The 25,377-nt window shown below is 35.7% G+C and overlaps 1 long non-coding RNA gene across 1 annotated transcript in view; it reads right to left on the bottom strand.

The window, feature by feature from the left end:
- LOC141557567 (uncharacterized) overlaps positions 1-25,377 on the bottom strand; it is a 98,378-nt gene that overhangs the window by 8,986 nt on the left and 64,015 nt on the right. The window contains exon 3 of the long non-coding RNA XR_012486830.1: positions 19,118-19,185. This is a non-coding gene — a long non-coding RNA (uncharacterized LOC141557567). The remainder of the gene's footprint in view (positions 1-19,117; positions 19,186-25,377) is intronic.

Raw genomic sequence — 25,377 nt, 5'->3', positions numbered from 1 at the left:
TTCCAGGAACACATAGGAGGGTAGACAATTATGTTGCTTTTCTTCTTTGTCTCTAAAATATGCATTCTCATCTCTTATTTCAAATTCAAACTCTCCTTTGCAACTTACTCTCCATTTTTCCTGTTACTTATTCTTTCCTAGATATAGGAAAAATTTCAATTTCATCATTTATTAAAAATAATCAAATAAGGTAAGGAAGTTTTTAGTTTCAATGATCTGTCTCAGCATTTGATTTCATTCTTAGTGGGAAATAAATTGATAATCTGGTCTGGTTCTATACACAGGCAGACCGGAAGATGCCCATCTGGTACAGTTTGAAAGGCATATCACGGTCCTGTCTTTCTCAGAATCTTTCTCCTTTTCTTATCTATCTTCTTTCTTAAACTGACCTAAAATTACAAGCATTAGTCATTCATGAGTTAGGCAAAGGATACTGGAATTATATCAAACAATCAGCAAATATTTTTTTTTATGCCTACTACATAAAAGGCAATGAGAAATAGATATAAAAGTGAGACAGTTCCTAGATTTAAGGAACTTATGTTCTACCAAGAGACACTATGTTCATAGAAAAGTATTAGTGATATTTATGTAGCCCTTATTAATTATCAATTCCATTTTACATTGACAAATCAGATCCCCTAAAGAAGACTGTTTTCAAGGCTAAACCCTAGTTTGCTCTCAGGTAAGACTCCTGTGTACATTTTGGAGTTTGGGATATCTTTTCTTTTCTTTTTTTTAAATTACAGCTTTTTATTTACAAGATATATGCATGGGAGAAGGTTTGTGGCAGCCCTCTTTGTAGTGGCCAGAAACTGGAAACTGAGTGGATGCCCCTCAATTGGAGGATGGCTGAATAAATTGTGGTATATGAATGTTATGGAATATTATTGTTCTGTAAGAAATGATAAGCAGGATGATTTCAGAATGGTCTGGAGAGACTTACATGAACTGATGCTGAATGAAATGAGCAGGACCAGGAGATCATTATATACTTCAATAACAATATTGTATGAGGATGTATTCTGATTCACATGGCTCTCTTCAACAATGAGATAAACCAAATCAGCTCCATTTGTTCAGTAATGAAGAGAACCAGCTACACCCAGAGAAAGAACTCTGGGAGATGACTATGAACCACTACATAGCATTTCTAATCCCTCTGTTTTTGTCCACCTGCATTTTTTATTTCCTTCACAGGTTAATTGTACACTATTTCAAAATCTGATTTTTCTTGTGCAGCAAAATAACTGTATGGATGTGTATACATATATTATATTTAACATATACCTTAACATATTTAACATGTATTGGTCTACCTGCCATCTGGGGAAGGGGATGGGGAGGAGGGGAAAAATTTACTGAAAAGATGTGCTAATCCTTCAGTCCACTTTTATTTTGAGTCAAAGTTCCTAAAGTCTTTGCATCTCCCTGAGGTTAAGTATCTGAAAAATCTTGCATGGACTCTAGTTCTGATCTTTGGCACTTGATAATGTAACTTTTTGAAAGTCATAAGGTTGTGGTATTCTTTTACCTATGAACAGAAAAGTACAAACACAAAAAGATGAAGAGCAGAGGGTCTCATTTGATCTCTGGGATAATAGTCATGGAATAATTAGTAGCTGGATTCATGAGGTCACAGATGTCCCTGCTATTTATTTCTCTCAGCAAGAGTAGGGCCATGCACCCTTAGCACCACAGAGTTTCTTACTTACTCACCACCAAAAGGTAGAACCATCTGGTGAGTTCTTAGTTCTGGCTCAGTAGATAGTACTATGATCTGTGTCAGTGGTCTGCATTAGGCAGAGCATGCTGTAGATGCTCATTAGGATTGTGCTGTCATTGGCCAGTCCCTGTTCCCTGTTGCATTAAAAAACAAAACCAAAAAACCAATGAGGAGGGCACTAACCACTAAGAGAGTCATGAGAAAGTTTTTTGAAGGAGGTGATGCTTGATTAGAGTCTTCGAGTATGCTAGGGATTCTAAAATACAGAAGTGAAGAGGGAAAGAATGCTGGGCCTGGAGGAGAGCCTCTATAAAGATGCGGAAGCTGAAGATGGAATTTCACAATTTGGCTGGGATATCAAATTATGAGGGGGGAGTCATCTGTAATCAGCCTGGAAAGATAGGCTGGCTCCACATAGTGAAAAGCTCTAAATTCTAAGCAGAAGAATTGTTTTAACCTGAAAGCAATGAGGAACCATTAAAGAGTCTAAAGTAGAGGAATGGCATGATCAAACCCTGATTTTGTAATATCAGTTTGGCAGCTTTGTGGAAAATGGACCGGAGAGATAAGAAGTGATGAACCACTCTGGTGAACCACCCTGAATTAGGATGGTTATTGTGTGGAGAGAGAGAACAGGACAAGTTTAAGAGATGTCGAAAAGGCAGAACTGACAAGACCCAGTCACTTGCTAGGTATTGTCAATAAGTGAGATTGAAGAGTACAAGATGTCTCCTAGGTTGCAACTCTGCTTTCCTAGAAGAATGTTGAGTCTTTCTCAAAAAAGGGTAAATTAGGAGGAAGGATGGGTTTGAAGGAAAGATAATGTTTTGTTTTGAGTATGTTGATTTTAAAATGCCTAGGGGACATTCAGATGGAGATGTCCATAGGCAACTGAATATTCAGGATTGTAACTTCAATAGAGATATGAGAATTGGATGTGTAAATTTCAGATTCATCTGCACAGAGATAAAAATTATTTCCAGAAAACTGTGAAGATCAGGGTAGGTTCAATATTTTATTTAATAAATACTTATTCAGCACCTACTTTATGCTTGTGATTGAAGGAAAAACCACTATGTTCTGCTTTTATAATTCTGGGAGGTGTTGGGACAATATTTTGAAGAGAAAGACTAGAATTAATCGAGAAAAGACATGTCTAGGAACCTTATTTCTTTCTCAAAAGCTTAGCACTTTGTACTCTCTTAGCACTTTGTACTTCTATGCATTTATCACTTCTACTTTATATCCTAATTTTTTGGTACATAACTTATCTCCCCTGCTAGAATGAAAGTTTCATAAGGATAGAACTTAGGTCTTATTTATTTTGATGTCTACTTCAGGCCTCGCACACAATCAAGTATATTATATAAATACACCATTAATGTTTCTAACTTTGTTGATTAATTAATATATTTTCCAGGTATACTTAAATTTATTCTTATATATCTCAGTGATAAAACTGGACTTGAAATGAATGCCAAGTATTTACTGTAAGCTTGTACATAAAATACAGCCTTTTAATCTTCAATTGATTTAGAGGCCTTCATAAAAATCCATTTTCTACCTAATAGTATATAAGTAACTATACACTTCATTGTGTTTCTTTATAGTTAATAGTTTTTCAAGGCATTTTCACATCAATTGTCTCTTCTTCTAGTCCTTACAGAACCTCTTAGAAGAAGCAGCCCTGGAATAGTACATAGAAAGCTATGAAGACACTGGTCCTCTGACAAATACTGGTTGTATGACAGCCTCAGTTTCCTTATCTGTAAATGAGGAGGAAAATTGGGCATATATATATATATGTACGTATATTTGTATTATACATACAAAGTTTGTATGCACAAATTGTATGTATGTAAGATACTATATAATTGTCAGCTGTCACTATTAGAGAGGCAGTCTGGTTACAATAGTTAAAAAAGGCAGCCTCTGAGCTGCTTAGGAAGACCTAAGTTCAAGGCCCATACTGGCTCTGTAACATTTAGCAAATCATTCAGCCCTTCAATATCTCCAAATATTTCTCTTTGATTATAAATCACAGAGAATATGCTCATTTGTATTGATAGAGGAAGTTTTGTCATTCTGGAATTTCTTTATTAAAGAAACGGGGGTGTATGAGATGTTCCCAAGAGTACTAGAACCTTTGATGAGCCTTTTTCAGGGCTACTCATCCATTTTTGGTGCCCAACTTTCACCCAATTCTTGCCTGTGGCTCCAACAAATTGTAGCCTATTTAGCAACTCACCCCAGTAAAACTGTCTTAGCAAAGGGCTAAAAATCAGATTGAGGGTAATTGGTATTGATGAGTCAGGGAGATATCTACCACAAGCATGTTAAGGCTTTCCCTGATAGAAACAATTTGTTCCAAACCCATGAAGGCAGCTGAAACAGATATTGTGGAGAGCTTTGAGCTTGGTTAGACACTGAAGATGCCAGTCTTCCTGACTTTTATCCTTCTACTTGACTTTGATGACTTTGAAAGAGAGTGAGACTGATTATTTTATGTAACTTTGCTTCATTTAAATCCAATTCCAGAGCAAGTCAAGACATCACCTTGTGATGGCATTGGTGCACTTTGAAAAGGAAGGATGAACAAAGCCAATATTAATGAAATTAAATGTCTCATTTTTATCCTTAATATTAGATCATTCGTGGGCTCCTAGGATTCAGAGCTGGGAAAGTACCTTAGAGTTCACCTATTCCACTCCCTTTATTTGTAGTCAATGAACATAAGGAGAAATAAAAATGGCTTGCCCAAGGACATAAAGATAGTGATAGTATCATTATGACTATCCAGTTCCCCGATTCTAAATCCTGAGTTCTTTCCCGCTACCCACAGTGCTTCTCTTAATGTATTTTATGTATAAGTAAACTGGAGTAAATGGAAAGGAAGTGATTTGCCCAAAATCATACATCAAATTACTAGCATCCAGGTTACTTAATCTTGTGTTCTTTCTAAGAGAAATCCAAACCAAGAAACCAACAAGCAGTCCACTGACTTCTAAGTCTTGAGAGCAGCATAGACAATCTCAGCTGAGATTCAGCTAGCTGATAGTGCAGTCAAAGGGCTAGGCCTGAAATAAAGATCTTTATTCCAGTCTAGCATCAGACACTGGTGTGAGCTGGATAAGTCAATTGACCTCTGTTTTCTCAAATGTAAAATGGGTATAATAAAAGCATGTACCTGGCAAGGAGTAAAAATTAAATAATATTTGTAAAAAAAAAAACAACCAAAAAACTCAGCACAGCTAAGTTTAGCTTGGCACATAATAGATGCTTAACAACAGCTTAATCCCTTCCTTACTTCAACTATTTTTTTTGCTGAGGCAACTGGGGTTAAGTGACTTGCCCAGGATCACACAGCCACTTCAACTGTTTCTAAAACAAGTATATAACATTTTTCTTTCCTTCAAAAAATTTTAATCACCACTCACTAATATTGTGTGTATTTATATTTTATTTCTTTTTGAAGCAATGATAAATACTTCACAAACCAGCTTTTTACTTGCATGTGCCACAGAAGTGGTGGTGGTGGTAGCACCTGAGTCACAGATAGGATGAATTATTTGTCCAAAGGCACATTGTATGTCCTACAAGAAATCTAAAAATGCAAGTAGTCAAATAAACCATCTAATAACTGGCTAATTGTCAAAATTAATATGACACTTTGAGGTTTGAAAAATTTCTCATATGTATCATGTCATTTAAGTTTTACCATAATCTTGTAAAAAAGGTACCATAGATAAGGAAACTGAGGCACTTAGGAGTTAAGTGACTTGCCCATAGTCATTTAATTTGTGGGTATTTGGGGTAGGATTTGAATAAAGGTTTTAAAGACTGGAAGCCTAGAACTGTATCCCCAGGACCACACTTCTCATTAGTGGTGGACTTCTCAATTTTCTTCAAACTTTTTTTTTCTTTTTTTTTCTTCTCTTTTTTCTTTTTCTTTTTTTTCCTTTTACACTTTTATCTAATATAAGTTAATAGAATTTTCTTACATTGTAGAAGACAAGGAAGATGTCTCACAAAAAGATTTCAGGCTAAAGCACAATTCTCCCAATCATTTTCCAATTCATTAATTTTTTTATTTTGGTAGGATTCTTTGATGCAGGTAATTTTCTATCCACAAAAAATAAAAATAGGGAGAGAGAAGCAATCCAGAGAGAGAACTACAGGGCAAGGACAGAGTTATCTCACAAGCTTCTTTTAGAGCAAGGACATGTTATGTGTATATCTATTGGTGGTGGAATAGGGATGGGAATGTGACTTTTCACATAGTTTGATGAAACAAGAAATTTTAACAATTAATTATGGAAAAGCAAGTGCTCTAGTAGAACTCTCAATTAACCAGGAAAAAGGATATATTCCAGAAGATGGGAGTATGCCCATAATTGATAAGGAAAAAGATACCATGAAGGGAGGATGAGAAGAATGACAAAACATGGAATGGGGGAGGTGTGAGGGAAAAGACACTGTCTGTAGTGAATTATAACCTTAAAAGAGATTCAGCAAAGATGCTGTGGGCCATGGAAATGGGGAAATGGGGAAATTTAATCTCAATGCTTTGACATAACTTGAGAAAAAGACAGCACTATCCAAGTATTGCTTGGGTACTACCCAAGACTTCTACAGAGGATGAGACTATAAGACTGAACTAATCCCCATCAGTGCCTTTCTTGCTTGCCTCCAGGAGTAATTTTATCAGTATTTCAGGCTCTCTCTGCCTGTAATGCAAGAGAAACTGAGCAAGATATAGATTAGAGAGTATTTAATAATTTATTGAGAGATTTATTGGGACCAAATGGATCCATGGTTTGGTCCCAGGTCTGAACGAAACTACCATCTCAAAGAATCCAGCAATAGAATCAGATACAGGATTCTTTTATAGGGTTGCAAGAACAATGACATAATGGGGATGGGAATGACCTAATGGGGGAAGGTACTTGGATGGGTTTGACATAATGGAGGCTGGCACCTAGGAGGGAGATACAGGAGAGACTCCTGATATTCTAATGATGTCTAAAATGGATAAAGACCTTTATCCCATCTAACATTAAGAGGGAATAAATATAGCCTAAGGTCTAAGATATAAGACCTTTATCCTATCAAACATTAAGAGGGAATGGTTATAACCTGAGGCAGAGTAACTGAATAGGACTATAGGAAACTGGATCAGGAAGTTAAAAAGGAACCGTGGCACAACATGCCAACCTCACCTAGTAACCCAGGACCTCATCAGTTGATCTTTTTCACTGCAGGCTTTCCCCAATCTAAAGACTAGGATCAGAGGTAACCAAAAAAAGGCAGCTTCATGGGGGCTGAAAGTAAAGGTTCCAAGCCAGTAGAAATTAGAAGAGAGGAAAGAGGGACATTTAAAAACAAACAGAAACAAAGTAGGTGTCTATCAGCTGGGAAATAGCTAAGCAATTTGTAGTACATGAATGTAAAGTAATATTACATTACTAGAATAATTACTATATATGTTATAAATATAATAATGTAATAATTATATTAATGTAACGTGATTAGTATACCCTTGAGGTAGTGAGGTACAGAGGAAAGAGGAATGACTAGTTTCAACGTACAATTCAATACAATAAACATTTATTAGGCACTTGGAAGCTGTAAGATGTGCAGTAGACACATCAGTGGACAGGCTAAATTGAGCTGAGGCCAAGAAGTTTCAAACCTATTGATGAATTAGGGGAATGTCTATCCAAGCATGTGAAAATTTCCCTTGGCAGAATGAGATGAAAATTGTTCCAATGGCCATGAAGGCAGCAGAAGCAGGTACCATGGATAGCTTAGAACTGAGTCAGATACACATGGCCCTAGTCTTTCTGACTTGTCCTATTACTGAAATTTAGATAAGTCTGGAAGAAAGAGTGAAGCTGATGATTTTGTGCAACTCTGTCTAATTTAAATCCAAGTCATGAGCAAATCATGAGATTACTCTGTAATGTCATTGATGCTCTTCCTTTTGGAAGGAGGAGCAACAACTACCATCCAGGCAAGATGCTAAGCTTAAATATATTGGTAAGAAAAATAAGGGCAGTCCCTTCTCTCAGGAAGTTTACAATCAAATTGAGGAAGACAATATATAAAAGGAAGCTGAAAAGAGGAGAAGGCCTAGCCAGAGGGAATCTCTGGGTATGCAGGGTGAGAATGATAATTTATTTATTCAGATTTGTTTTTTTCTTGAGTAGGTGAAAGGGGAGATTCTTTGCCTCCATTGCTATCTAGCTTTAATCACTGAATGGGTGAGACCTCAGTCAAACTGAGACCTATTAAAGATCTTAGCTTTAAAAGACCAAGGTCTCCCACTGCATCCAGGGTTATCTCCAATCATCCTGATCTATATCTGTCCACTGGAGCCAGATGGCTCTGGAGGGGAAAGTGAGGCAATGACTTTGCACAGCCCTCCCCCACTTAAATCCAACTCACTTGCTTGTCATGACATCACTTTCCTGATGTCAAGGTCATCTCCAAGAACGAAGGACAAACAACAATAACAACAACCAAACCAAGAACAGCTTGTGGGAAATGTACAGTTTGCTGGGATTCCCAGCTCCCAGTAAAGGGAGGCTTTAGGAGGAATTTTTTACTCCACCCTCAAGCCCTCCAACTGATGAGGTGTGAATACCAAAGCTGAAGCAATCTCCATGATAATGAATTTCCTGGTTATGAACTTATCCTGGGGATTCATGATGATGATAGAGTAAAAAAGGATTTAAACATCTGGTGGGATGTATCAGAGACATAGCTTCATATTCCATTTCTGATGCTATCTGTGTGACTGGGATAATTACTTAAAGTCCCTGACCTTGTTTTCTCATCTAGGAAGCCAGGTGTGGTAGTGTAGGGCTTGAATTAAGGAAGACCCAAGTTTGAATTCTGCTTAGATGCTCACTACAGTGTGACCATGAGCAAATCTTGGCCTGTTTCCTCATCCGTAAAATGGATATAATAATATCTAATAGGATTGGACTACATGGTCTCTAAGGACTCTCCCAGCTTTTGATCCTTAGTGATGAATATTAAGAATATGGAGAAGCATAGTTAGATTTAAATGTTGTTATTAAATCATTTTTCAGTTGTGTCTGACTCTTTGTGACAATGTCTGGGGTTTTCTTGGCAAAGATATTGGAGTAGTTAGCCATTCTCTTCTCCAGCATATATCACAAACAGGTTTGCCCAGGTTCAGACAACTAGTTAGTGTCTGAGGCCAGATTTGAATTCGTGAAATTGAAATCATCTAGATTCCAAGCCCAATGCTCTCTATCCACTGCAACACCTACAGCAAAATAAAATAAGCAAAATCATTCTAAATAATAAATAACTGTAAACTCCTGGAGAGAAAGGTTTTTTTTTTTTTTTTTTGGTGTTTTAAAAATAGTCATCATTTAGCACAATGCCTGGTATAAATATTTATTATTTGTTGACTTGAAAGCAATATTCACAATGGCTATTACATCATAAATGCATCATAAATGGAAAGAAAGACAACAAAAACTCCAAGCTAGTAACTGAGTAGTAAAAATTATCTTGACTTGGGAAAAAAAAAAGGGAGTCAATGAGAAATGCCCTTTCTTCTTTTCTTTGCAAGGATGGGGCAACTAATAGACGAAAAATATTGCAAATGTTTTAAGATTTGATTAAGATATAATTAATTTTCCAGAATTGCTTTTCTTTACTGTTTCTTTGTTACAAGGGATGGATCTCTGGTGAGGTGAGAAAGAAGAGGTATATCTGGTAATGAAGGTAATGTAGAAACAACATTTATCAATAAAAATTTAAGAAATAACATACATATATTTAATGTCAGAAAATTCTGCCCTCTCTAGTGCACAAGGTATTAATTTTGTGATGTTAAATAACTAACATGTTAGAGAAAAACCTTAAAATCTCTGAAGTCTTTTCCTATGCCATAAGATAAAATTTCCAAATCTTGTCTGAGGACACACAGATGCCTTATTGTTACTCTGGCTCTAAACTACTCTGAACATTTTACAACCCTTGAACCTTTATCATATTACTTCCTTGCTTAAAACCCCATAATTGTCCTGTATTTCCCATTGCATTGTTGAAAATCCTTGAATAATCTGGCCCCACATTATTGATACAATTTATTATTCCCAATTCCCCTGTACATACTGGTTGGGTTAGTCTCTTACCTGTTCTGGGAACATATTGTATTCATTTGGAACTTTGGAACATTTGTACCTTTATTTGGACTATTTTTGACACACTTATTCTCTCCATCAACCAAATCCTACCTATTCTTCAAGGTTCAGTGAGTTCCTGCTTGTTGCAGGAAGCCTTCTCTAAACTCCCTGTCTCTTTCTTAGTTTCTTACTTTTTTCCTGTTTCTGACTCCTTTTCTTTCCTTATTTCTTCTGTCCTCTCTTTCTCTCTCTTTATTCTCCTCATTTTTCTCCTTTTCCCATGACTTCCCCCCCCCCCCAACTCCTACAGGACTTACAGTAATACATATACTCTTTCTCTCTCACACATGCAAACAGGTATACACATACCTCTCCTATAGCACTTATAGGCTGTTGTATGTTGGAATGGACTGGGAGTCAGAAGACCTAGGTTTAAGTTGAAGCTTCGTTATTTTGTTCCTGTATGAACATTGATATTGTGTTGTTGTTTAGTCATATCTGACTCTTTATGACCCCATTTGGGGTTTTCTTAGCAAAGATACTAGAATGTTTTGCCATTTCCTTTTCCAGTTCATTTTACAGATGGGGAAACTGAGGCAATTGGAGCTAAATGACTTGCCCAAGAGCACATAGCTAATAAATGTCTGAAACTGGATTTAAACTCAGGAAGAAGAGTTTGCCTAATGCTAGGCCTGACAGTCTATCTACTGAGCTACCTAGCTGGTCAGCACTTTTTATTGACAGGAGTAAACCATAATCATAATTGGTTTATATTTCAGTGAGGAGACTAGGTTAGTGTTGCTTCCACTCTTCCCTAAATTATTTGATAGGTATTCATTTCTTTTTGTAAAAAAAAAATAATAATAGTAGATTTTTATTTATTTATGTAATTTCCTTTTTTTTATCAAAGCTTTGTATTTTCAAAATACATGCAAAGATAGTTTTCAACATTCCAATTTTTTCTCCCTCCCTTTACCTCACCCCCTCCTCTAGACAGCAAGTAATCCAATATAGGTTAAATATATGCAGTTCTTCTAAATGTTTTTCCACATTTATCATGCTGCACAAGAAAAACCAGATCAAAATGGTCAAAGGATATGAACAGACAATTTTTGAATGATGAAATTGAAACTATTTTTACTCACATGAAAAGGTGCTCCAAATCATTATTGATCAGAGAAATGCAAATTAAGACAACTCTGAGATACCACTACACACCTGTCAGATTGGCTAAGATGACAGGAAAAGATAATGGCGAATGTTGGAGGGGATATGGGGAAACTGGGACACCGATGTATTGTTGGTGGAATTGTGAACAGATCCAACCATTCTGGAGAGCAGTTTGGAACTATTCTCAAAAAGTTGTCAAACTGTGAATACCCTTTGATTCAGAAGTGTTATTATTGGCCTTAGATCCCAAAGACATATTAAAGAAGGGAAAGGGACCTGTATGTGTAAAAATGTTTGTGGCAGCTCTTTTTGTAGTGGCCAGAAACTAGAAAATGAATGGATGCCCATCAATTGGAGAATGGTTGGGTAAATTATAGTATATGAAGGTTATGGAATATTATTGTTCTGTAAGAAACAACCAACAGGATGAATACAGAGAGGCCTAAAGAGACTTACGTGAACTGATGCTGAGTGAAATGAGCAGAAACAGGAGATCATCATACACTTCAACAACAATACTCTATGAAGATATATTCTGATGGAAGTGGCCCTCTTCAACAATCAGATGAACCAAATTAGTTCCAATAGATCAATGATGAACAGAATCAGCTACACCCAGTGAAAGAACACTGGGAAATGAGTGTGGAGCACAACATAGTATTTGCACTCTTTCTGTTGTTCTTTGCTTGCATTTTTGTTTTTCTTCCTAGGTTATTTTTACCTTCTTTCTAAATCCAATTTTTCTTGTGTAATAAGATAACTATATAAATATATATATTCTTAAGAAAAAACAGGGGAAGTAAGCATTTGAAGCAAGCTGGCTGCCAGGTATTCATTATGAAGAGATGGGATCCTTTCTTGCAGGCTGTCTGTATGTAGCCAAAATCAAGCAAAGTTAAAATAGAGAGTCATTTTAGGATGACTCGACATCAGTGACTAATTTTACAAAATGTGTTTGGGGGAGAGTTTAAGGCCTCTCTCCATGTAGCATTGTCTCATATCTGGATGATATCATCCAAGAAGACCAATCAGAGAAGGTCGAGTCTGAAAGCTATTGACTTTAGAATGCATCCTTAGCTGATCAGAAAGGCTTCTTGCCACAGGATTAGCAGAATGGAACCAGTTACAGAATGTCTACTGTATGTTCCAAAGACTCTTCAAGGCACTTTCATTATATGTCATCACAATTCTCCCAGAAGCAGGTTTTCTTCTATATAGGGAACTGAATCATCATCACTCCATGCATGCTCATGAGGATTGGTCTCTTGGCCTACGCCCTCTTACACATGGGTCTTTCACTATAAACTCCTTTAATGCATGTATATCACCCATTTTTCATCTAGTCCCAACAAGGTTAGGGGTGTACGATAAGTACTCAATGATTACTTGTTTTGTCAGTGTAGCACTTAATTATCCTTTACTCTCCCTTTTATTTTTTAGTTTAAATATAAGCAATCCTTTTAAACATATTTCATATTTGTCATGTTGTGACCAAAAAAAAAAAAAAATCAGACCAAAAGGGAAAAAACCATGACAAAGAAAAAACAAACAAACAAATAAAAAAAGCTGAAGAAACCATGCTTTGATCCACATTCAGTCTCCATAGATCTCTTTCTGGATGTAGAAGGCATTTTCCATCCCAAGTCTATTGGAATTGCCTCGAATCACCACATTGTTGAGAAAAGCCAAGTCTATCGCACTTAAATCTTCTTGTTCCTGTATATAATGTTCTCCTGTAATCCTTACTCTTAAAAGAGTTTGAGAAGACTTCAAGAGCCAAAAATGTGATCACTGGTGCAATTGTCACAGACTTTTAAAATATTTATTTGCCATCATTCTCTATTACAAATTGTTTCATGAGATGGATAAGGGGCTTCATTGATGGATAGTAAGGATCCTGAAAGTTATGGGCAGAGAAAAGGGATGTGAGGGAATCCAAGATAAAATTCACTTTTGTCACATCTATGTCCAGGCCAATCTGACCAAAGTCATTGAGAGACATCTAGGCAGATACCCACAGGAGAAACTAGATCAAATGTCTATAAAAATGCCTAGTAATTTTATTTCCCAAAGCAACAGAAATGAGGAAGGATGAAAACTTATGACTGAATGTCTGAAGAAAGAAAAGGAGGTCTGGCCAGGGCTGGAGGTGGAGAACTGGCCAGTTTTATAAAGAATAATTTTTTTTTCACTTGACTGGAAAATAAAGGTCTGTTGGAATTCATTTTCAGAGCACCTCAGTATTTACTATGTTTCTTGGCTTGACAGATTTCTTTTCCCCTTTCAGTCAAACACAGCTTGTATTTTTCATAGCCAGAATGAAACAGATTGTGGTGTGGTTTTTTTTTTCTCTTTGTGTACAAAAACATATCACGTGTGACTCTTACAGCCCAGCTCACTTGGGCAGTTTGGGGTGGGGGAGTAGGGAAGGATGGCATTTGCATAAAGAGGCTTGTTTAGATAGTTTAGAGCTGTTTAATAACACTCCCTTATTTTCAAGGTAAAAACAGACCATTTTCTTGATAAACCTTAAAAATTCAGCTCCTGATTATTTATAATAATAGGGGGGTATGAATGGGATGGCCAACCCAAAAAGAGTGAATTGAAAACAAATTAGAGGTTTTAGAATATAGTTCTGATTTGGACTGGGGGGGATGAGCGAACAGGTGATACTGGCTTGGGCTAATATTAAAATTATTTTTGCATTTTATAAGCATTGCACATAAGCAATATACATATCAACTGTGGCATGAAGGAAAAGTGAGCCAAAAATTCCATGGGTTCAAGAAAGAAATCAGTTTGGAAACAAAAGACACTGCAAATTATCAATTAGGTAGTTAATCATCTGAAGATAACTATTGATATGTATCTTCATGCATGTGTATGTCATTAAAATACACATACATTTACATAATACATATAACCTTTTCTTAACATTCAGACCAAGAAGTCCTCAATAATTATTAATTAACATATAATTAAAACATTAATCATGCAATTATATATTAATTACACAAATAATTAATAATTAAATCAATATTTTTCTATTCTCACAAGCATTTACTAAGTGCCTATTATATACAAGGCATGGTGTTAAGTGTTGATGATATAAAGATCAATCCAAAAAAGACAAGTCTTTACCCTTAAGGAGCCTACATTCCGCTTAGGGATGTATTATATAAATGGAAAAAATATACAGCAGATAATTTGAGGAAGAAGAGGGCACTAACAACTAGGAATATCAGGAAATGATTCCCACAAAAGGTGGTGCCTAAGCGGAGTCTTGAAGGAAGTTATAGCTTCTGAAGCAAAAGAAAAAAGGGACCAATGAAATATCAAGAAGGCAAGTATATGCTCATCAATTGGGGAATGGCTGAATAAGTTGTGGTATATGATGACAATGAAGTAGTATTGTGCTATAAGAGCAGAAGAAGTTCAGAATAACCTAGAACTGATATGTGAACTGATGCAAAATGAAGTAAGCAGAATCAGGAGGACATTTACTCATGAACAGTGACATTGTACAATGATCTAATGTGAATGACTTAAGTTATTCTCAACAATACAATAACCAAGATAATTCCAAAGGACTTGAGATGAAAAATGCTATCCACCTTCAGTCAAAGAACTGCTGAAGTTTGAATGTAGATTTAAATATACTATTTTTCATTTTCTATGTTTTATTAGGCTTTTTTCCCTTTAGTTCTGCGTCTTCTTTCAAAACATGACTAATTGTAATGAGTTTTGCATGATTCAACATATATAATCTATAGCAAGTTGCTAACTGTTTCAGGGAGGAGAGAAGTTAGGGAAAGAGAGAGAAAATTTAGGACTCAACATTTTAAAAAAATGAATGTTAAAAATTGTCTTTATTTGTAACTGGGGAAAATTAAAGAAAGAAGCTAGACATAAAAAGAAATAAAAAATAGAGAATCTCAGAGAAAGTCTTAGGAAACAAACTTTTTTAGGATAAAGGACAGGGATGATGATATAGCAAAAAGTGGGATGAATTAACTGAGCAGTTCAATAGAAATAGGGTATGGTGTCAAGGATTCTGCAGACAAGAGTGTGCTGGAGAAGAGTCTGATCAGAAGTGCTAAGAGTAGATGAGTTAAGAAAGCTGAGGACTAAGAAAAGGCCATGGGGTTTAGTTGTCTAGAGATCACTAGAAAACTTTGAGAGAGCAGTTTCATTAGATGAATGGTGTCAGAAATCCCACAAATGGGTGAGAAGAAAGTAGAAAGTAAGGAAGTGATGATGAAGAATATTGGTTAGCTTGTTAAAGGAGTTTGGTTATGAAAAGGAAGACAATAGTTTAAAGAGAAGGCCAGCATTTCTTCAGGATAGGGGAAACTGTGAGAGGAAGAAGTTTATAATAAAGGGGAATTTGGTCATATAGAATTAGAGTGCGAAAAAGTAAAATGGAAATGTAGTAGAGAGTGTGATAGGATCTTCAGAAAGTGGGGGGCAAGGCTGATGTGAAAGAGGTGGAGAGAAGGAAATTGTACCAGGAGATAGGTAGGTTTTGGATCACAGGGATAAGGAGTGAAAGGGTAGTTTGCTAGCCATAACTTGACTGGGACTCTTATGCTTTAGGGTCTTATGATGGTAGAATTTAGTGTTTTTTTTTTCTTCCAACACCAGAGAAATAGATGAGGATAGGCACGTAGGACAATAAGTACTTAGTGATTTTTACAGTGGCACCTGAATGAAATCATACTTAGAACCATTGTCTATTCTTTATTTCAAAATGGCTGAGCTGACGAACAGTTATAAGATTTTTTTTAATTATTATAGTTTTATATTTACAAAATATGCATAATGTTTCAACATTGACCCTTGCAAAACTTTTGTTCCAACTTTTCTCCTTCTTCCCCTCACCCCCTTCCCTAGATGGCAGGTAGTCCCATACATGTATACATATTTATACAGTTATCTTGCTGCACAAGAAAAATTGGATCTAGAAAGGAAAAAAAAACTTGAGAAGGAAAACAAAAATACAAGCAAACAATAACAGAAAGAGTGGAAATGCTATGTTGTAGTCCACCCTCATTTCCCATCGTTCTCTTTCTGGGTGTAGCTGGTTCTCTTCATCACTGAATAATTGGAACTGATTTGAATCATCTCATTAAGAGAGACACATCCATAAGATTTTTTTTATGTATAGTGTGCACATGACTACATGTTGGGCTCAATGCTTGAGAACCTACTCTTGGGAAAAAAATCTAGCATTAAAGAAGCTGGTGTCTGAAGGTGATGATAGAAGACCTGGCATTTGGATATTGATTACAGAGACATTATTGCTTTTTAGAAAGGGTTTATTGAAGCTAGTGCCTCCACATATAGCAAGAAAGAGAAGAGAAATTAAGAAGTCTCTTGATGAGGGTGAAAGAGGAGAGTGTAAAAGCTGATTTGAAGTTTAACTTTGAAAAAAGCTAAGGTCCTGGCAACTGGTTCCATCATTGCTGGCAAATAGAGAGAGGAAAAAAATTGAAGCAGTGTCAGATTTTATATTCTTGGGTGCAAAGATCACTGCAGATGGCAATTGCAGCCATGAAATTAAAAGACACTTGCTCCCTGGAAGGAAAACTATAGCAAATCTAGACAGCGTACTGAAAAGCAGAAATCACCTTGCCAACAAAGATGTGTATAGTCAAAGCTATACTTTTTCCAGTAGTAATATATATATAACTTTGAGAGTTGGATTAAAAGGAAAGCTGAGTGTGCAGAATTGACACTTTCAAATTATAGTACTAGAGAACACTTTTGAGAGTCCCTTGGAGAGCAAGGAAATCAAATCAGTCAATACCTGAAGAGATTAATTCAGGCTATTTACTGGAAGGTCAAACAGTGAAGCTGGCACTTAAATACTTTGGCCACTCAATGAGAAAACAGGAATCATTGGATGTTGGGAAAGATTGAAGGCAACAGGAAAAGGGGCTGGCAGAGAATGAGATATATAGTGTCATGGAAATAACTAATATAAATTTGGACAGATTTTGAGAGATAGTAGAGAATAGAAAAGTCTGGTGTGTTATGGATCATGAAGAGTTAGATACAACTGAATGATCCAATTACAACCACCACCACCACCCTACCATATGTGGCAGGAGATTTAGGCTTCCAAACTTAGTCACTGGACACACTGTGGTGAGGAAAGTTCGAAGCCTTATTATAGTGGCTTTGGATAGAGTAGCTTGGTGGTAATGGAGGAGTGTAATGCTATTATAGTGATTATTTATCAGGAAGAAATAGAGCCTCCTAAAGGTAGACTCCTTTATGGCAGAAAATGTATGAAAACCAAACTTCTGAGACAAGAAGGACATTTTGTCGGCAGCATTTAGAGATCACGGGGTTTAGAGCTGTAAAGATCATCTAGATCATTTTACAGAACAGGAAACTGAGACCCTGAGGAGTCACACTAGGACTAGATAGAATCCAAGTCCTAGGAATCCAAATTCCATGCTCTTCCCACTACATGCTGCCTGGGGAAAGAACTCCATTGAAGCAAAATTAAAAGACCAACTGTTGTAGCTGTACCTGGACCACCCTTAAATGAGCCACTGAGAGGCTACTTTGTCTCTGAGTTCTCCTGCTTTTACTATTTGAGTGAAGGTGGGTCCAGGGCATGGTCACTAGCTCTCTTTGGAACATGATTCACTGAATTCACTTTTGGTAGCTTAAAAAAATGAATTGTTATTTTCTGATTAATTCAGGTAACTTTCCTGACCTCTTTAGCCAGATTAGAAGAAAATGAGAGCCACTGATGCCTAATTTAATATGTTGTTGTAAGAGAAATAAACTTAGAGGCTCTTTATCAGAATGGGTAATTATTATTTTTGACAATACTTACAGATATCTAATACAATAAGACCAGAGGCTAAAACCTTCTCTTCAGTTTCTTAAGTAAAAAAAAAAATCCAAACAACAAAAAAACATATCATTTTCAGTTATTATAATAAAGAGAAAGGGAGCTCATCTGGAGCCTGCATAAGAGCAAGGTCTGTGGGGAGGTCAGGGAAGGGTGTGGTGATTAGAAGAGACTGGAGGGGAGCAGGTGAGTGCATAAATGAATGCCAAGAGACTGTCAGGACCTAGTATGCAGTGTTGTTCCAAACTGAACTAGCCAGATGTTGTTGTCGTTATTATTATTATTTAGTAAAGAGTATCATGGTTTCCTTTTGAAACTAGAAATAAGGGGATGGAAAAAAATGAGTTCTTGTTGCTATGGAAACAGGAGTTGGCTGGAGCCTCTGTAGCAGCAGCTGGAGTGGAGAGAATGGCCTGGAGCCCAGCCCTGTACCAAAGGAGCCTTCCAGTGGGGAACAAGACAACAACAGGCATCAGCAGGGTGGGGTGGGGAGGAAGAAGGGGGGCAAGGAAGGGGAGAGACGGGAGGAAAAATGAGAGAGATGGAGAGGAAGAGGGGAAAGGAAAGGGGAGGTGGAAGAGAGAGGAGAAAAAAGAGGAAGGATGGGGGGAGGGAGTCCTGACAATGGGACTTGTATATGAATTCCACAGACATCTGGAACAATACATAGCACATCATGTGTGTGTGCCCACAAGAGAGATAGAAACAGAGAGACAAACAAAAGAGACAGAGACAGAAAGAGGAAGAAATGAGGAAGGAGGAGACAGAAATATAGAAAGGAAAAGTTGTGTATTATACAACGGACAAAAATACGTTAAAAATCATTGACTTTTGGGATAGAGGGAGAAAAGAAGCAAAAAGAGAGAAAAAAGCTGGTACTTCAGCTCTGATAACGGGGGAACGCCCAGAGGGGTGGGAAGCAGCCCTGCTGTAGCCTCCTCTCACCTTTTGTCCTCAGCTTGATTCCTCAAACTGAAACAAATGTGGGTGGAAAATGCAGCGACTAAAGCTCCCTTAGTCCTGGGAAGGGTTGCCAGGAGTACAAAGGTAGGCAAATCTTGTCTTTCTGTGCCTGACTTCCTCAGTATCTTGAAGGAGATGATCAGCTAGAATTTGGGGTGCCTGAAAACCAGGAGCCAGGCCAACTTCAAGGCAGGAGTAAAGGAAATGAGAAATGCTCACCATTTGAAGCTCTGTGAGAAATGCCCCATTTGCCATCTTCTGAAAGATCTACAGGGCTTTGATGAGGCCTAAAAGGAAAACCAGACTTTGGGTGAAATTGCAAAACAGGTTTGCTTGTCTCTGGTGTCCCTCCCATGCTTCTTTCAGTCATACCTCCTCATTGTCCCCGTATTGGGCTACACTGAAGCACAATTAACACCATGAAAACTTTGAACTTCAAGGCTCAGCCCAAAAGTCATCTTCTCCATGAAGACCTCTCTGATCTCCCAGAAGATGCTCCTTCCTCCAATGTTTCATGGGGTATTTTGTCATGATCTAAATCATTATTAAAAACCTTGCATAGTCAGACTCCAGCATTCCTTTCCAGACGTCACTCATTCCCTTTCATGCACTACATCCCAACCAGAACATCCTGTTTGCTGTTCCTTGCACGTGAAATATGATCTTCCTTCTCCAAACCTTTGAAAAGGTTTCTCCCTAATTCTGGAATACACTCCAGACTGAGTTGTTCCCATTAACTTCCCTTCTCACCTAATTTTTTTCAAAGCTCAGTTCTTTTCCCCCTCCCCCATAGCCATGTTTTCCCTTTTCCTAAGTCACCTTGTATTTACTTTGTTTATATTTTTTATTTACTTACCTAAATGCATCCATGTCCCCTAGATAGAGCATCAATTCCTTGAGGAGGAGGAATTTGTTGTGTTTTTGTTTTACCAGTGCCTAGTATAGTGCCTGTCAAATAATATGTGCTTAATAAATGCTTATTGAGTGAGTGATTGCTTTTTGGCCCTGTCACATTCTACCTTTTATTAATTTGTGCTCATAGTCTATTCCTCCTAAAAGAGTGTTTTTCTTTGTATCCTAATGTTCAACATAAGATTTTACAGTTTAGGATGGGGATAGGGATAGATGTTAGAACTTTGATTTTTTGAGTGCAGGAAAGCCCCAGGTGAGGAATTTTTTCTTTTTTTTTTTTTTTTTTTAATTTTATTCTTATTTTTTATTTTTTTAATTTTATAATTATAATTTTTTGACAGTATAAATGCATGAGTACTTTTTTTTTTATAACATTATCCCTTGCATTCATTTTTCCAAATTTTCCCCTCCCTCCCTTTACTCCCTCCCCTAGATGACAGGCAATCCCATACATTTTACATGTGTTACAATATAACCTAGATACAATATATGTGTGTAAATCCAATTTTCTTGTTGCACATTAAGTATTAGATTCCGAAGGTGTAAGTAACCTGGGTAGATAGACAGTAGTGCTAACAATTTACATTCGCTTCCCAGTGTTCCTTCTCTGGGTGTAGTTGTTTCTGTCCATCATTGATCAACTGGAAGTGAGTTGGATCTTCTTTATGTTGAAGATAACCACTTTGAGGAATTTTTTCTACCAATTATAGGTCAGCAATTTTGCAATTTAGAGTCATAGAAAGTTGACTAGAGCAGAGATATCAAATATGAGGTCTGTAGGATATCCCTAGATGATAGACATATTAAACTTAACTGGGAAATTTTTAACAAAATTAATGGAAATGCAGTAAAATACAGAGAATGTCAATATGTGGTTTTCTAAGTTAATATGTGACCACAGTCTTTGCTTCATTTTGAATTTGACATCATTGGTATAGTGCACTGAAATTAATAACTAAAGAAATGACTAAAACAGGTGGATGGATGGATAGATAGATAAATAAATATAATGTCTTGCAAATAAATGTAATAACTTTCTGAGGAGACAATTTTTGTATATATTCCTATTATCTCAAGATATTTCAAAGTTGGGGCATGTAGATGGTACAATAAATGGAGAGCCAGGCTTAGATCCAGGAAGATCCTTTTCTTAAATTCAAATCTATCCTCAGACACTTCCTAGATTCCTGACCTAATCAAGCCATTCAATTTGTTTGCCTTGGTTTCCTCATTTATAAAATGAACTAGAGAAGAAAATGACAAACTATTTCAGTATCTTTACCAATAAAACCCTATATGGAGTCACAAAAAATCAGACATAATTAAAAAGACTAAACAACAATTTCAAAAGTAACGGAGTCTTTCTTTTACAACTTGCTTTAAAAAAAATCTCATTTGAATTGATATATCTTGTTTTTAGATTACCTTTGTTTCTAAAAAAACTTCTTTGCTTCTCTACTCAATGAGCCACAGCCTCTTTTTTCAGTGGGAAAAATATTTAAATTTAAAAAATAAAATTAATAATTTAAATTTAATAAAATATCAAATACTAAAAAATGGAGATTTTCATATATAAAATAGAACATAAAAACAGAATTAAATGTGAAATTGTGATATATTAAATATATTATTTTGAAGCTGTCTTGATTGTATTTCCTTCTGGATTTCATTTCATTCCCTTCTGTGAATTTTTAAAAAATGCTTCAATTCTTTTACTTTTTACTTTTTTCTGACAAAATACTATTGTTTCCTCTTTCCCCCAACAGAAATTTATCCCCTCACCTCAAAAATGTAAACAGAAAAACATGCTCCTTATAACAAATAAGCACAATCAAGTATAACATATCCATACATTTGTCAAGTTCAAAAATGTATCTTATTCTATATCCTGAATTATTTTTTCTGTCAGGAAGTAAACAGCATGCATCCTTGTTAGTGTTCTACAGTTATGGTTGGTCATTGTACCAATCAGGTGACAATATAAAGCTGTATTCTTTTAAAATGCTGTTGTTACTATATAAAAGGTTCTTTAGGTTCTGTTTAACTCTGCTTTAATTCATACTTCTCAGTTTTCTCTGAAATCACTCCTTTTATAATTCCTTATAGCTCAATAATATTCAACTATTTTCATTTCCAAAATTTATTCAACCATTCTTCAATGAATAAATATTCATTTTGTTTCCAGTTCTTTGTGACAACAAAAAGATTTGGCACAAACTTTTTAGTACACGTAGGTGCTTAGGTGAGACTGTATATAGACTGCTGGACTTGGAATCTGGGAGAATTGAGTTCAAATGTGCCCTTAGATGGTCTGTGTTTTCATTCACAACATGACTGTTATGGGAATGTTTTGCATGACTATGCATGTATTACCTATATCAAATTGCTTACATTGTCAATGAAGAGGTCACAGGGAAGGAAGAAGGGACAAAAACTTGAAACTCAAAGTTTTAAAAACAAATGTTAAGATTCAGGCCAATTCCAATAGACTTGGGATGGAGAGAGCATCTGCATACAGAGAGAGCACCGTGGGGGCTGAACGTGGATGACAACATAATATTTTCACCTTTGTTGTTCTTTGCTTGCTTTTTTTTTTCTTTCTCATTTTCCCTTTTTGATCTGATTTTTCTTGTGTAGCATGATAATTGTCAAAATATGTATAAAAGAATTGCACATATTTAACCTATTGGATTACTTGCTGTCTTGGGGAGGGAGTGGGAGAAAGGAGGGAGAAAAATTTGGAACACGAGGTTTTTCAAGGGTGATTGTTGAAAACTATCTTTGCATGTATTTTGAAAATAAAAAGCCATTAAAAACAAGATAAAATTTAAAAAAAATTTGTGTTACAAATTGTTTTTGTTTATAACTGAGAAAAATAAAATAATAAATTAAACAAATAAAAACAAATATGGCCTCACTTATTAGTTGTGTGACTATGGACAAATCACTTAAGCCCAATATACCTCAGTTTCTTCAAATATAAATGATAATAATAGTATCTATCTTCTAGGGATATTGTAAGGCCTAAATGAGGTAATATTTTAAAAATATTTTGTAAATCATAAAGTATTACATAAATACTAGTTATTAATAACATTGTAAAAGTAGTATTTTTCCTTCTTCTTTGATATACTTGGTTTATAGGCCTAATAGTGGTATCACTGGGTCTAAGAATACATATAGTTTAATGACTTTGGGTAAAGAATTCCAAATTACTTTTCCCAGTGGCTGGACCAGTTCCCAGAAATAGTGCACCAGTGTGCTTGTTTCCCTACAGTTCTTGTAATATTTGTCATTTTCCATTTTTTGTAATCTTTTCCAGTCAAATAGGCAGGAGATGAATCTCAAAACTGTTTTAATTTGTCATTCTCTAATTAATAGTGATTTGGAGCAGTTTTTAAAAATATGGTTATTGGTGGGTTTGTTTTCTTTGAGAATTGCTAGGTCAAATCTTTTGACCATTTATTGTGTAATGGCTATTATTTTTATACATTCTCCAATAATATTAATAAAGTTTTAAACTTTTACAACTTAAAACTGCATTAAGACTTTTGCAACATGCTATATATTTGAATCAGTTCTTTATATATTTAATATCTCAGACATTTATCAGAGAAACTTCCTTCCCAGTTAAATATTTCCTTTGAATTGTAATTGCATTGACTTTTAAAAAAAAGAAAAAATAACCCTCAAAACCTCCAAACCTTTTAAAGTGGATATATCAGAAATTGTCCATTTTATTATTTCTATTCCTTTTCTGGACAAGAACCCATGAACCCTTATTCGTATCAACAAAAGTAAATTTTTTCTTTGCTCCTATTTGTTGACAATGTGACCTTTTATATTTAGGTCATGTATCTGGAAATTTTTGTGTTAGACGGTATGGGATCTTGCTCTAAATCTAATTTCTGCTAGATAGCTTTCTAATTTTCTAGCAGTTCTTGTAAAATAGCAAATTCTTACCTCTGTAGTTGTGAGTCTTTAGGTTTATTGAATACTATGCTACTATATTTGCATTTGTATGTTGTGTATCTAATTTATTCCACTGGTTGACTTTTCTGTTTTTTAGCTAGTACAAAATAGTTTCCATGATTACTGCTTTGTAGTATAGCTTGAGATCTGGTACTGTTAGACCTCTTGCTTTCCCTTATGAACCTTGACCTTTTGTTCCTCCAGATGGATTTTGTTATTATATTTTCTAGCTCTCTAAAGTAATCTTTTGGTAGTTTGATTGGTATGTGAGATTAAAAAAAGGAAGAAAAATGCATTTGAGAAAGCCAATCAAAACATAGGTCTTGTCTGACAATATATGTAATATCCTAAACCTCTAGGTGATTACCTATGTAAAGAGGAAAAGGAGATTTGACAAATTCCTTTTAAGGCAAGAGTATTTTGTAAGGAAAGCAGAGAGTAAGAAAAAAGATCAGGCTGCATGTGACTCTGAGATCCACAGTTCTAACTTTGGATCTCTCCCCTCCCCCAGCAGGAAGAAGTGGCCCTGATGTGCAGTGAAGCATCCACCCTAGGACAGTGCACCTGGCTTCGGCCCATAGTCCTTAGGGGTATGGGGAAGTTCCCTTCAACTCTTCCTCTCCCATGACAACCCTCAAAACCATCAAAGAAGCCCATAGGCTGACTGCTGCTGTTTGTCCATCAATCTCAACCTTTCCAGAAAACCTCTTCTCTTCCTCACCCAGCCTGAAGTTGAGAAAGATAACTCTGATTTAAAACAAAACAAAACAAAACAAAACAAATGTAAATTAAGATTAAATCTAATTAAACAAATTTATCAAATAAATAAAAATAAGTCAAATATAAAATTAAGTAAATTAAAACTTAAAATGTTAAATTAAAAACTAAAGTGCAAATTTCTAAAATGAAAATGAATAGCATGCAACAAAGATATGGGTCAAACTTATAGTGGAAAGAAAGCATAGGTCTTAGGTCTAATTGTAGATGCTGTGGTAGATGGGGAAAAGGACTATTTGAAAACTAAAATGTAAATTTTTTAAAAGAAAATTTAACAACGATTTATGGTAACACAAATAGCATGTAACAAAGATCAGAGTCAAAGGTAATAGGGCTTTAGGTCTAATTGCCTTATTGATATGGAGCAGAAGGTAAAAGAAGTAGCACCAATCACAAATGCTTTGGAGGCATTTACATGTATAAATTTGTTTAAGTTTCATAACTACCCAGTGAGGGAGATACTAGAAGCATTAATATTTCCCATTCCTTTTTTCCACCCAGATTATTATTATTATTTTTCAAAAGAAAGAATGCTTCAATCTGTATTCAGACACAATCGTTCCTTCTCTGGGTATGGATAGAATTTTTCACAAGTCCTTCAGAGTAATCATCGATGATTGTACTATTGAGAATGCCAAAGTCAGCTGGTCATCCCAGAACATTGCTATTACTTTGTATACTATACATTTCACTTTGCTTGAGTTCATGGAGGACTTTCCAGGTTTTTTTTTTTTTTCCTGAGAGCATCCTGCTTATAATTTCCCTTAGAATATTATTAAAAATTTTAATATTTTTATAAATAGTATTTTATTTTATTT

This window comes from Sminthopsis crassicaudata, chromosome 2 (genome assembly GCF_048593235.1).
Source record: "Sminthopsis crassicaudata isolate SCR6 chromosome 2, ASM4859323v1, whole genome shotgun sequence".
In the NCBI taxonomy this organism is placed as follows: domain Eukaryota; kingdom Metazoa; phylum Chordata; class Mammalia; order Dasyuromorphia; family Dasyuridae; genus Sminthopsis; species Sminthopsis crassicaudata.
The sequence above is the reverse complement of the archived record's forward strand: the minus strand, read 5'-3'. Positions and strand labels throughout refer to the sequence as shown.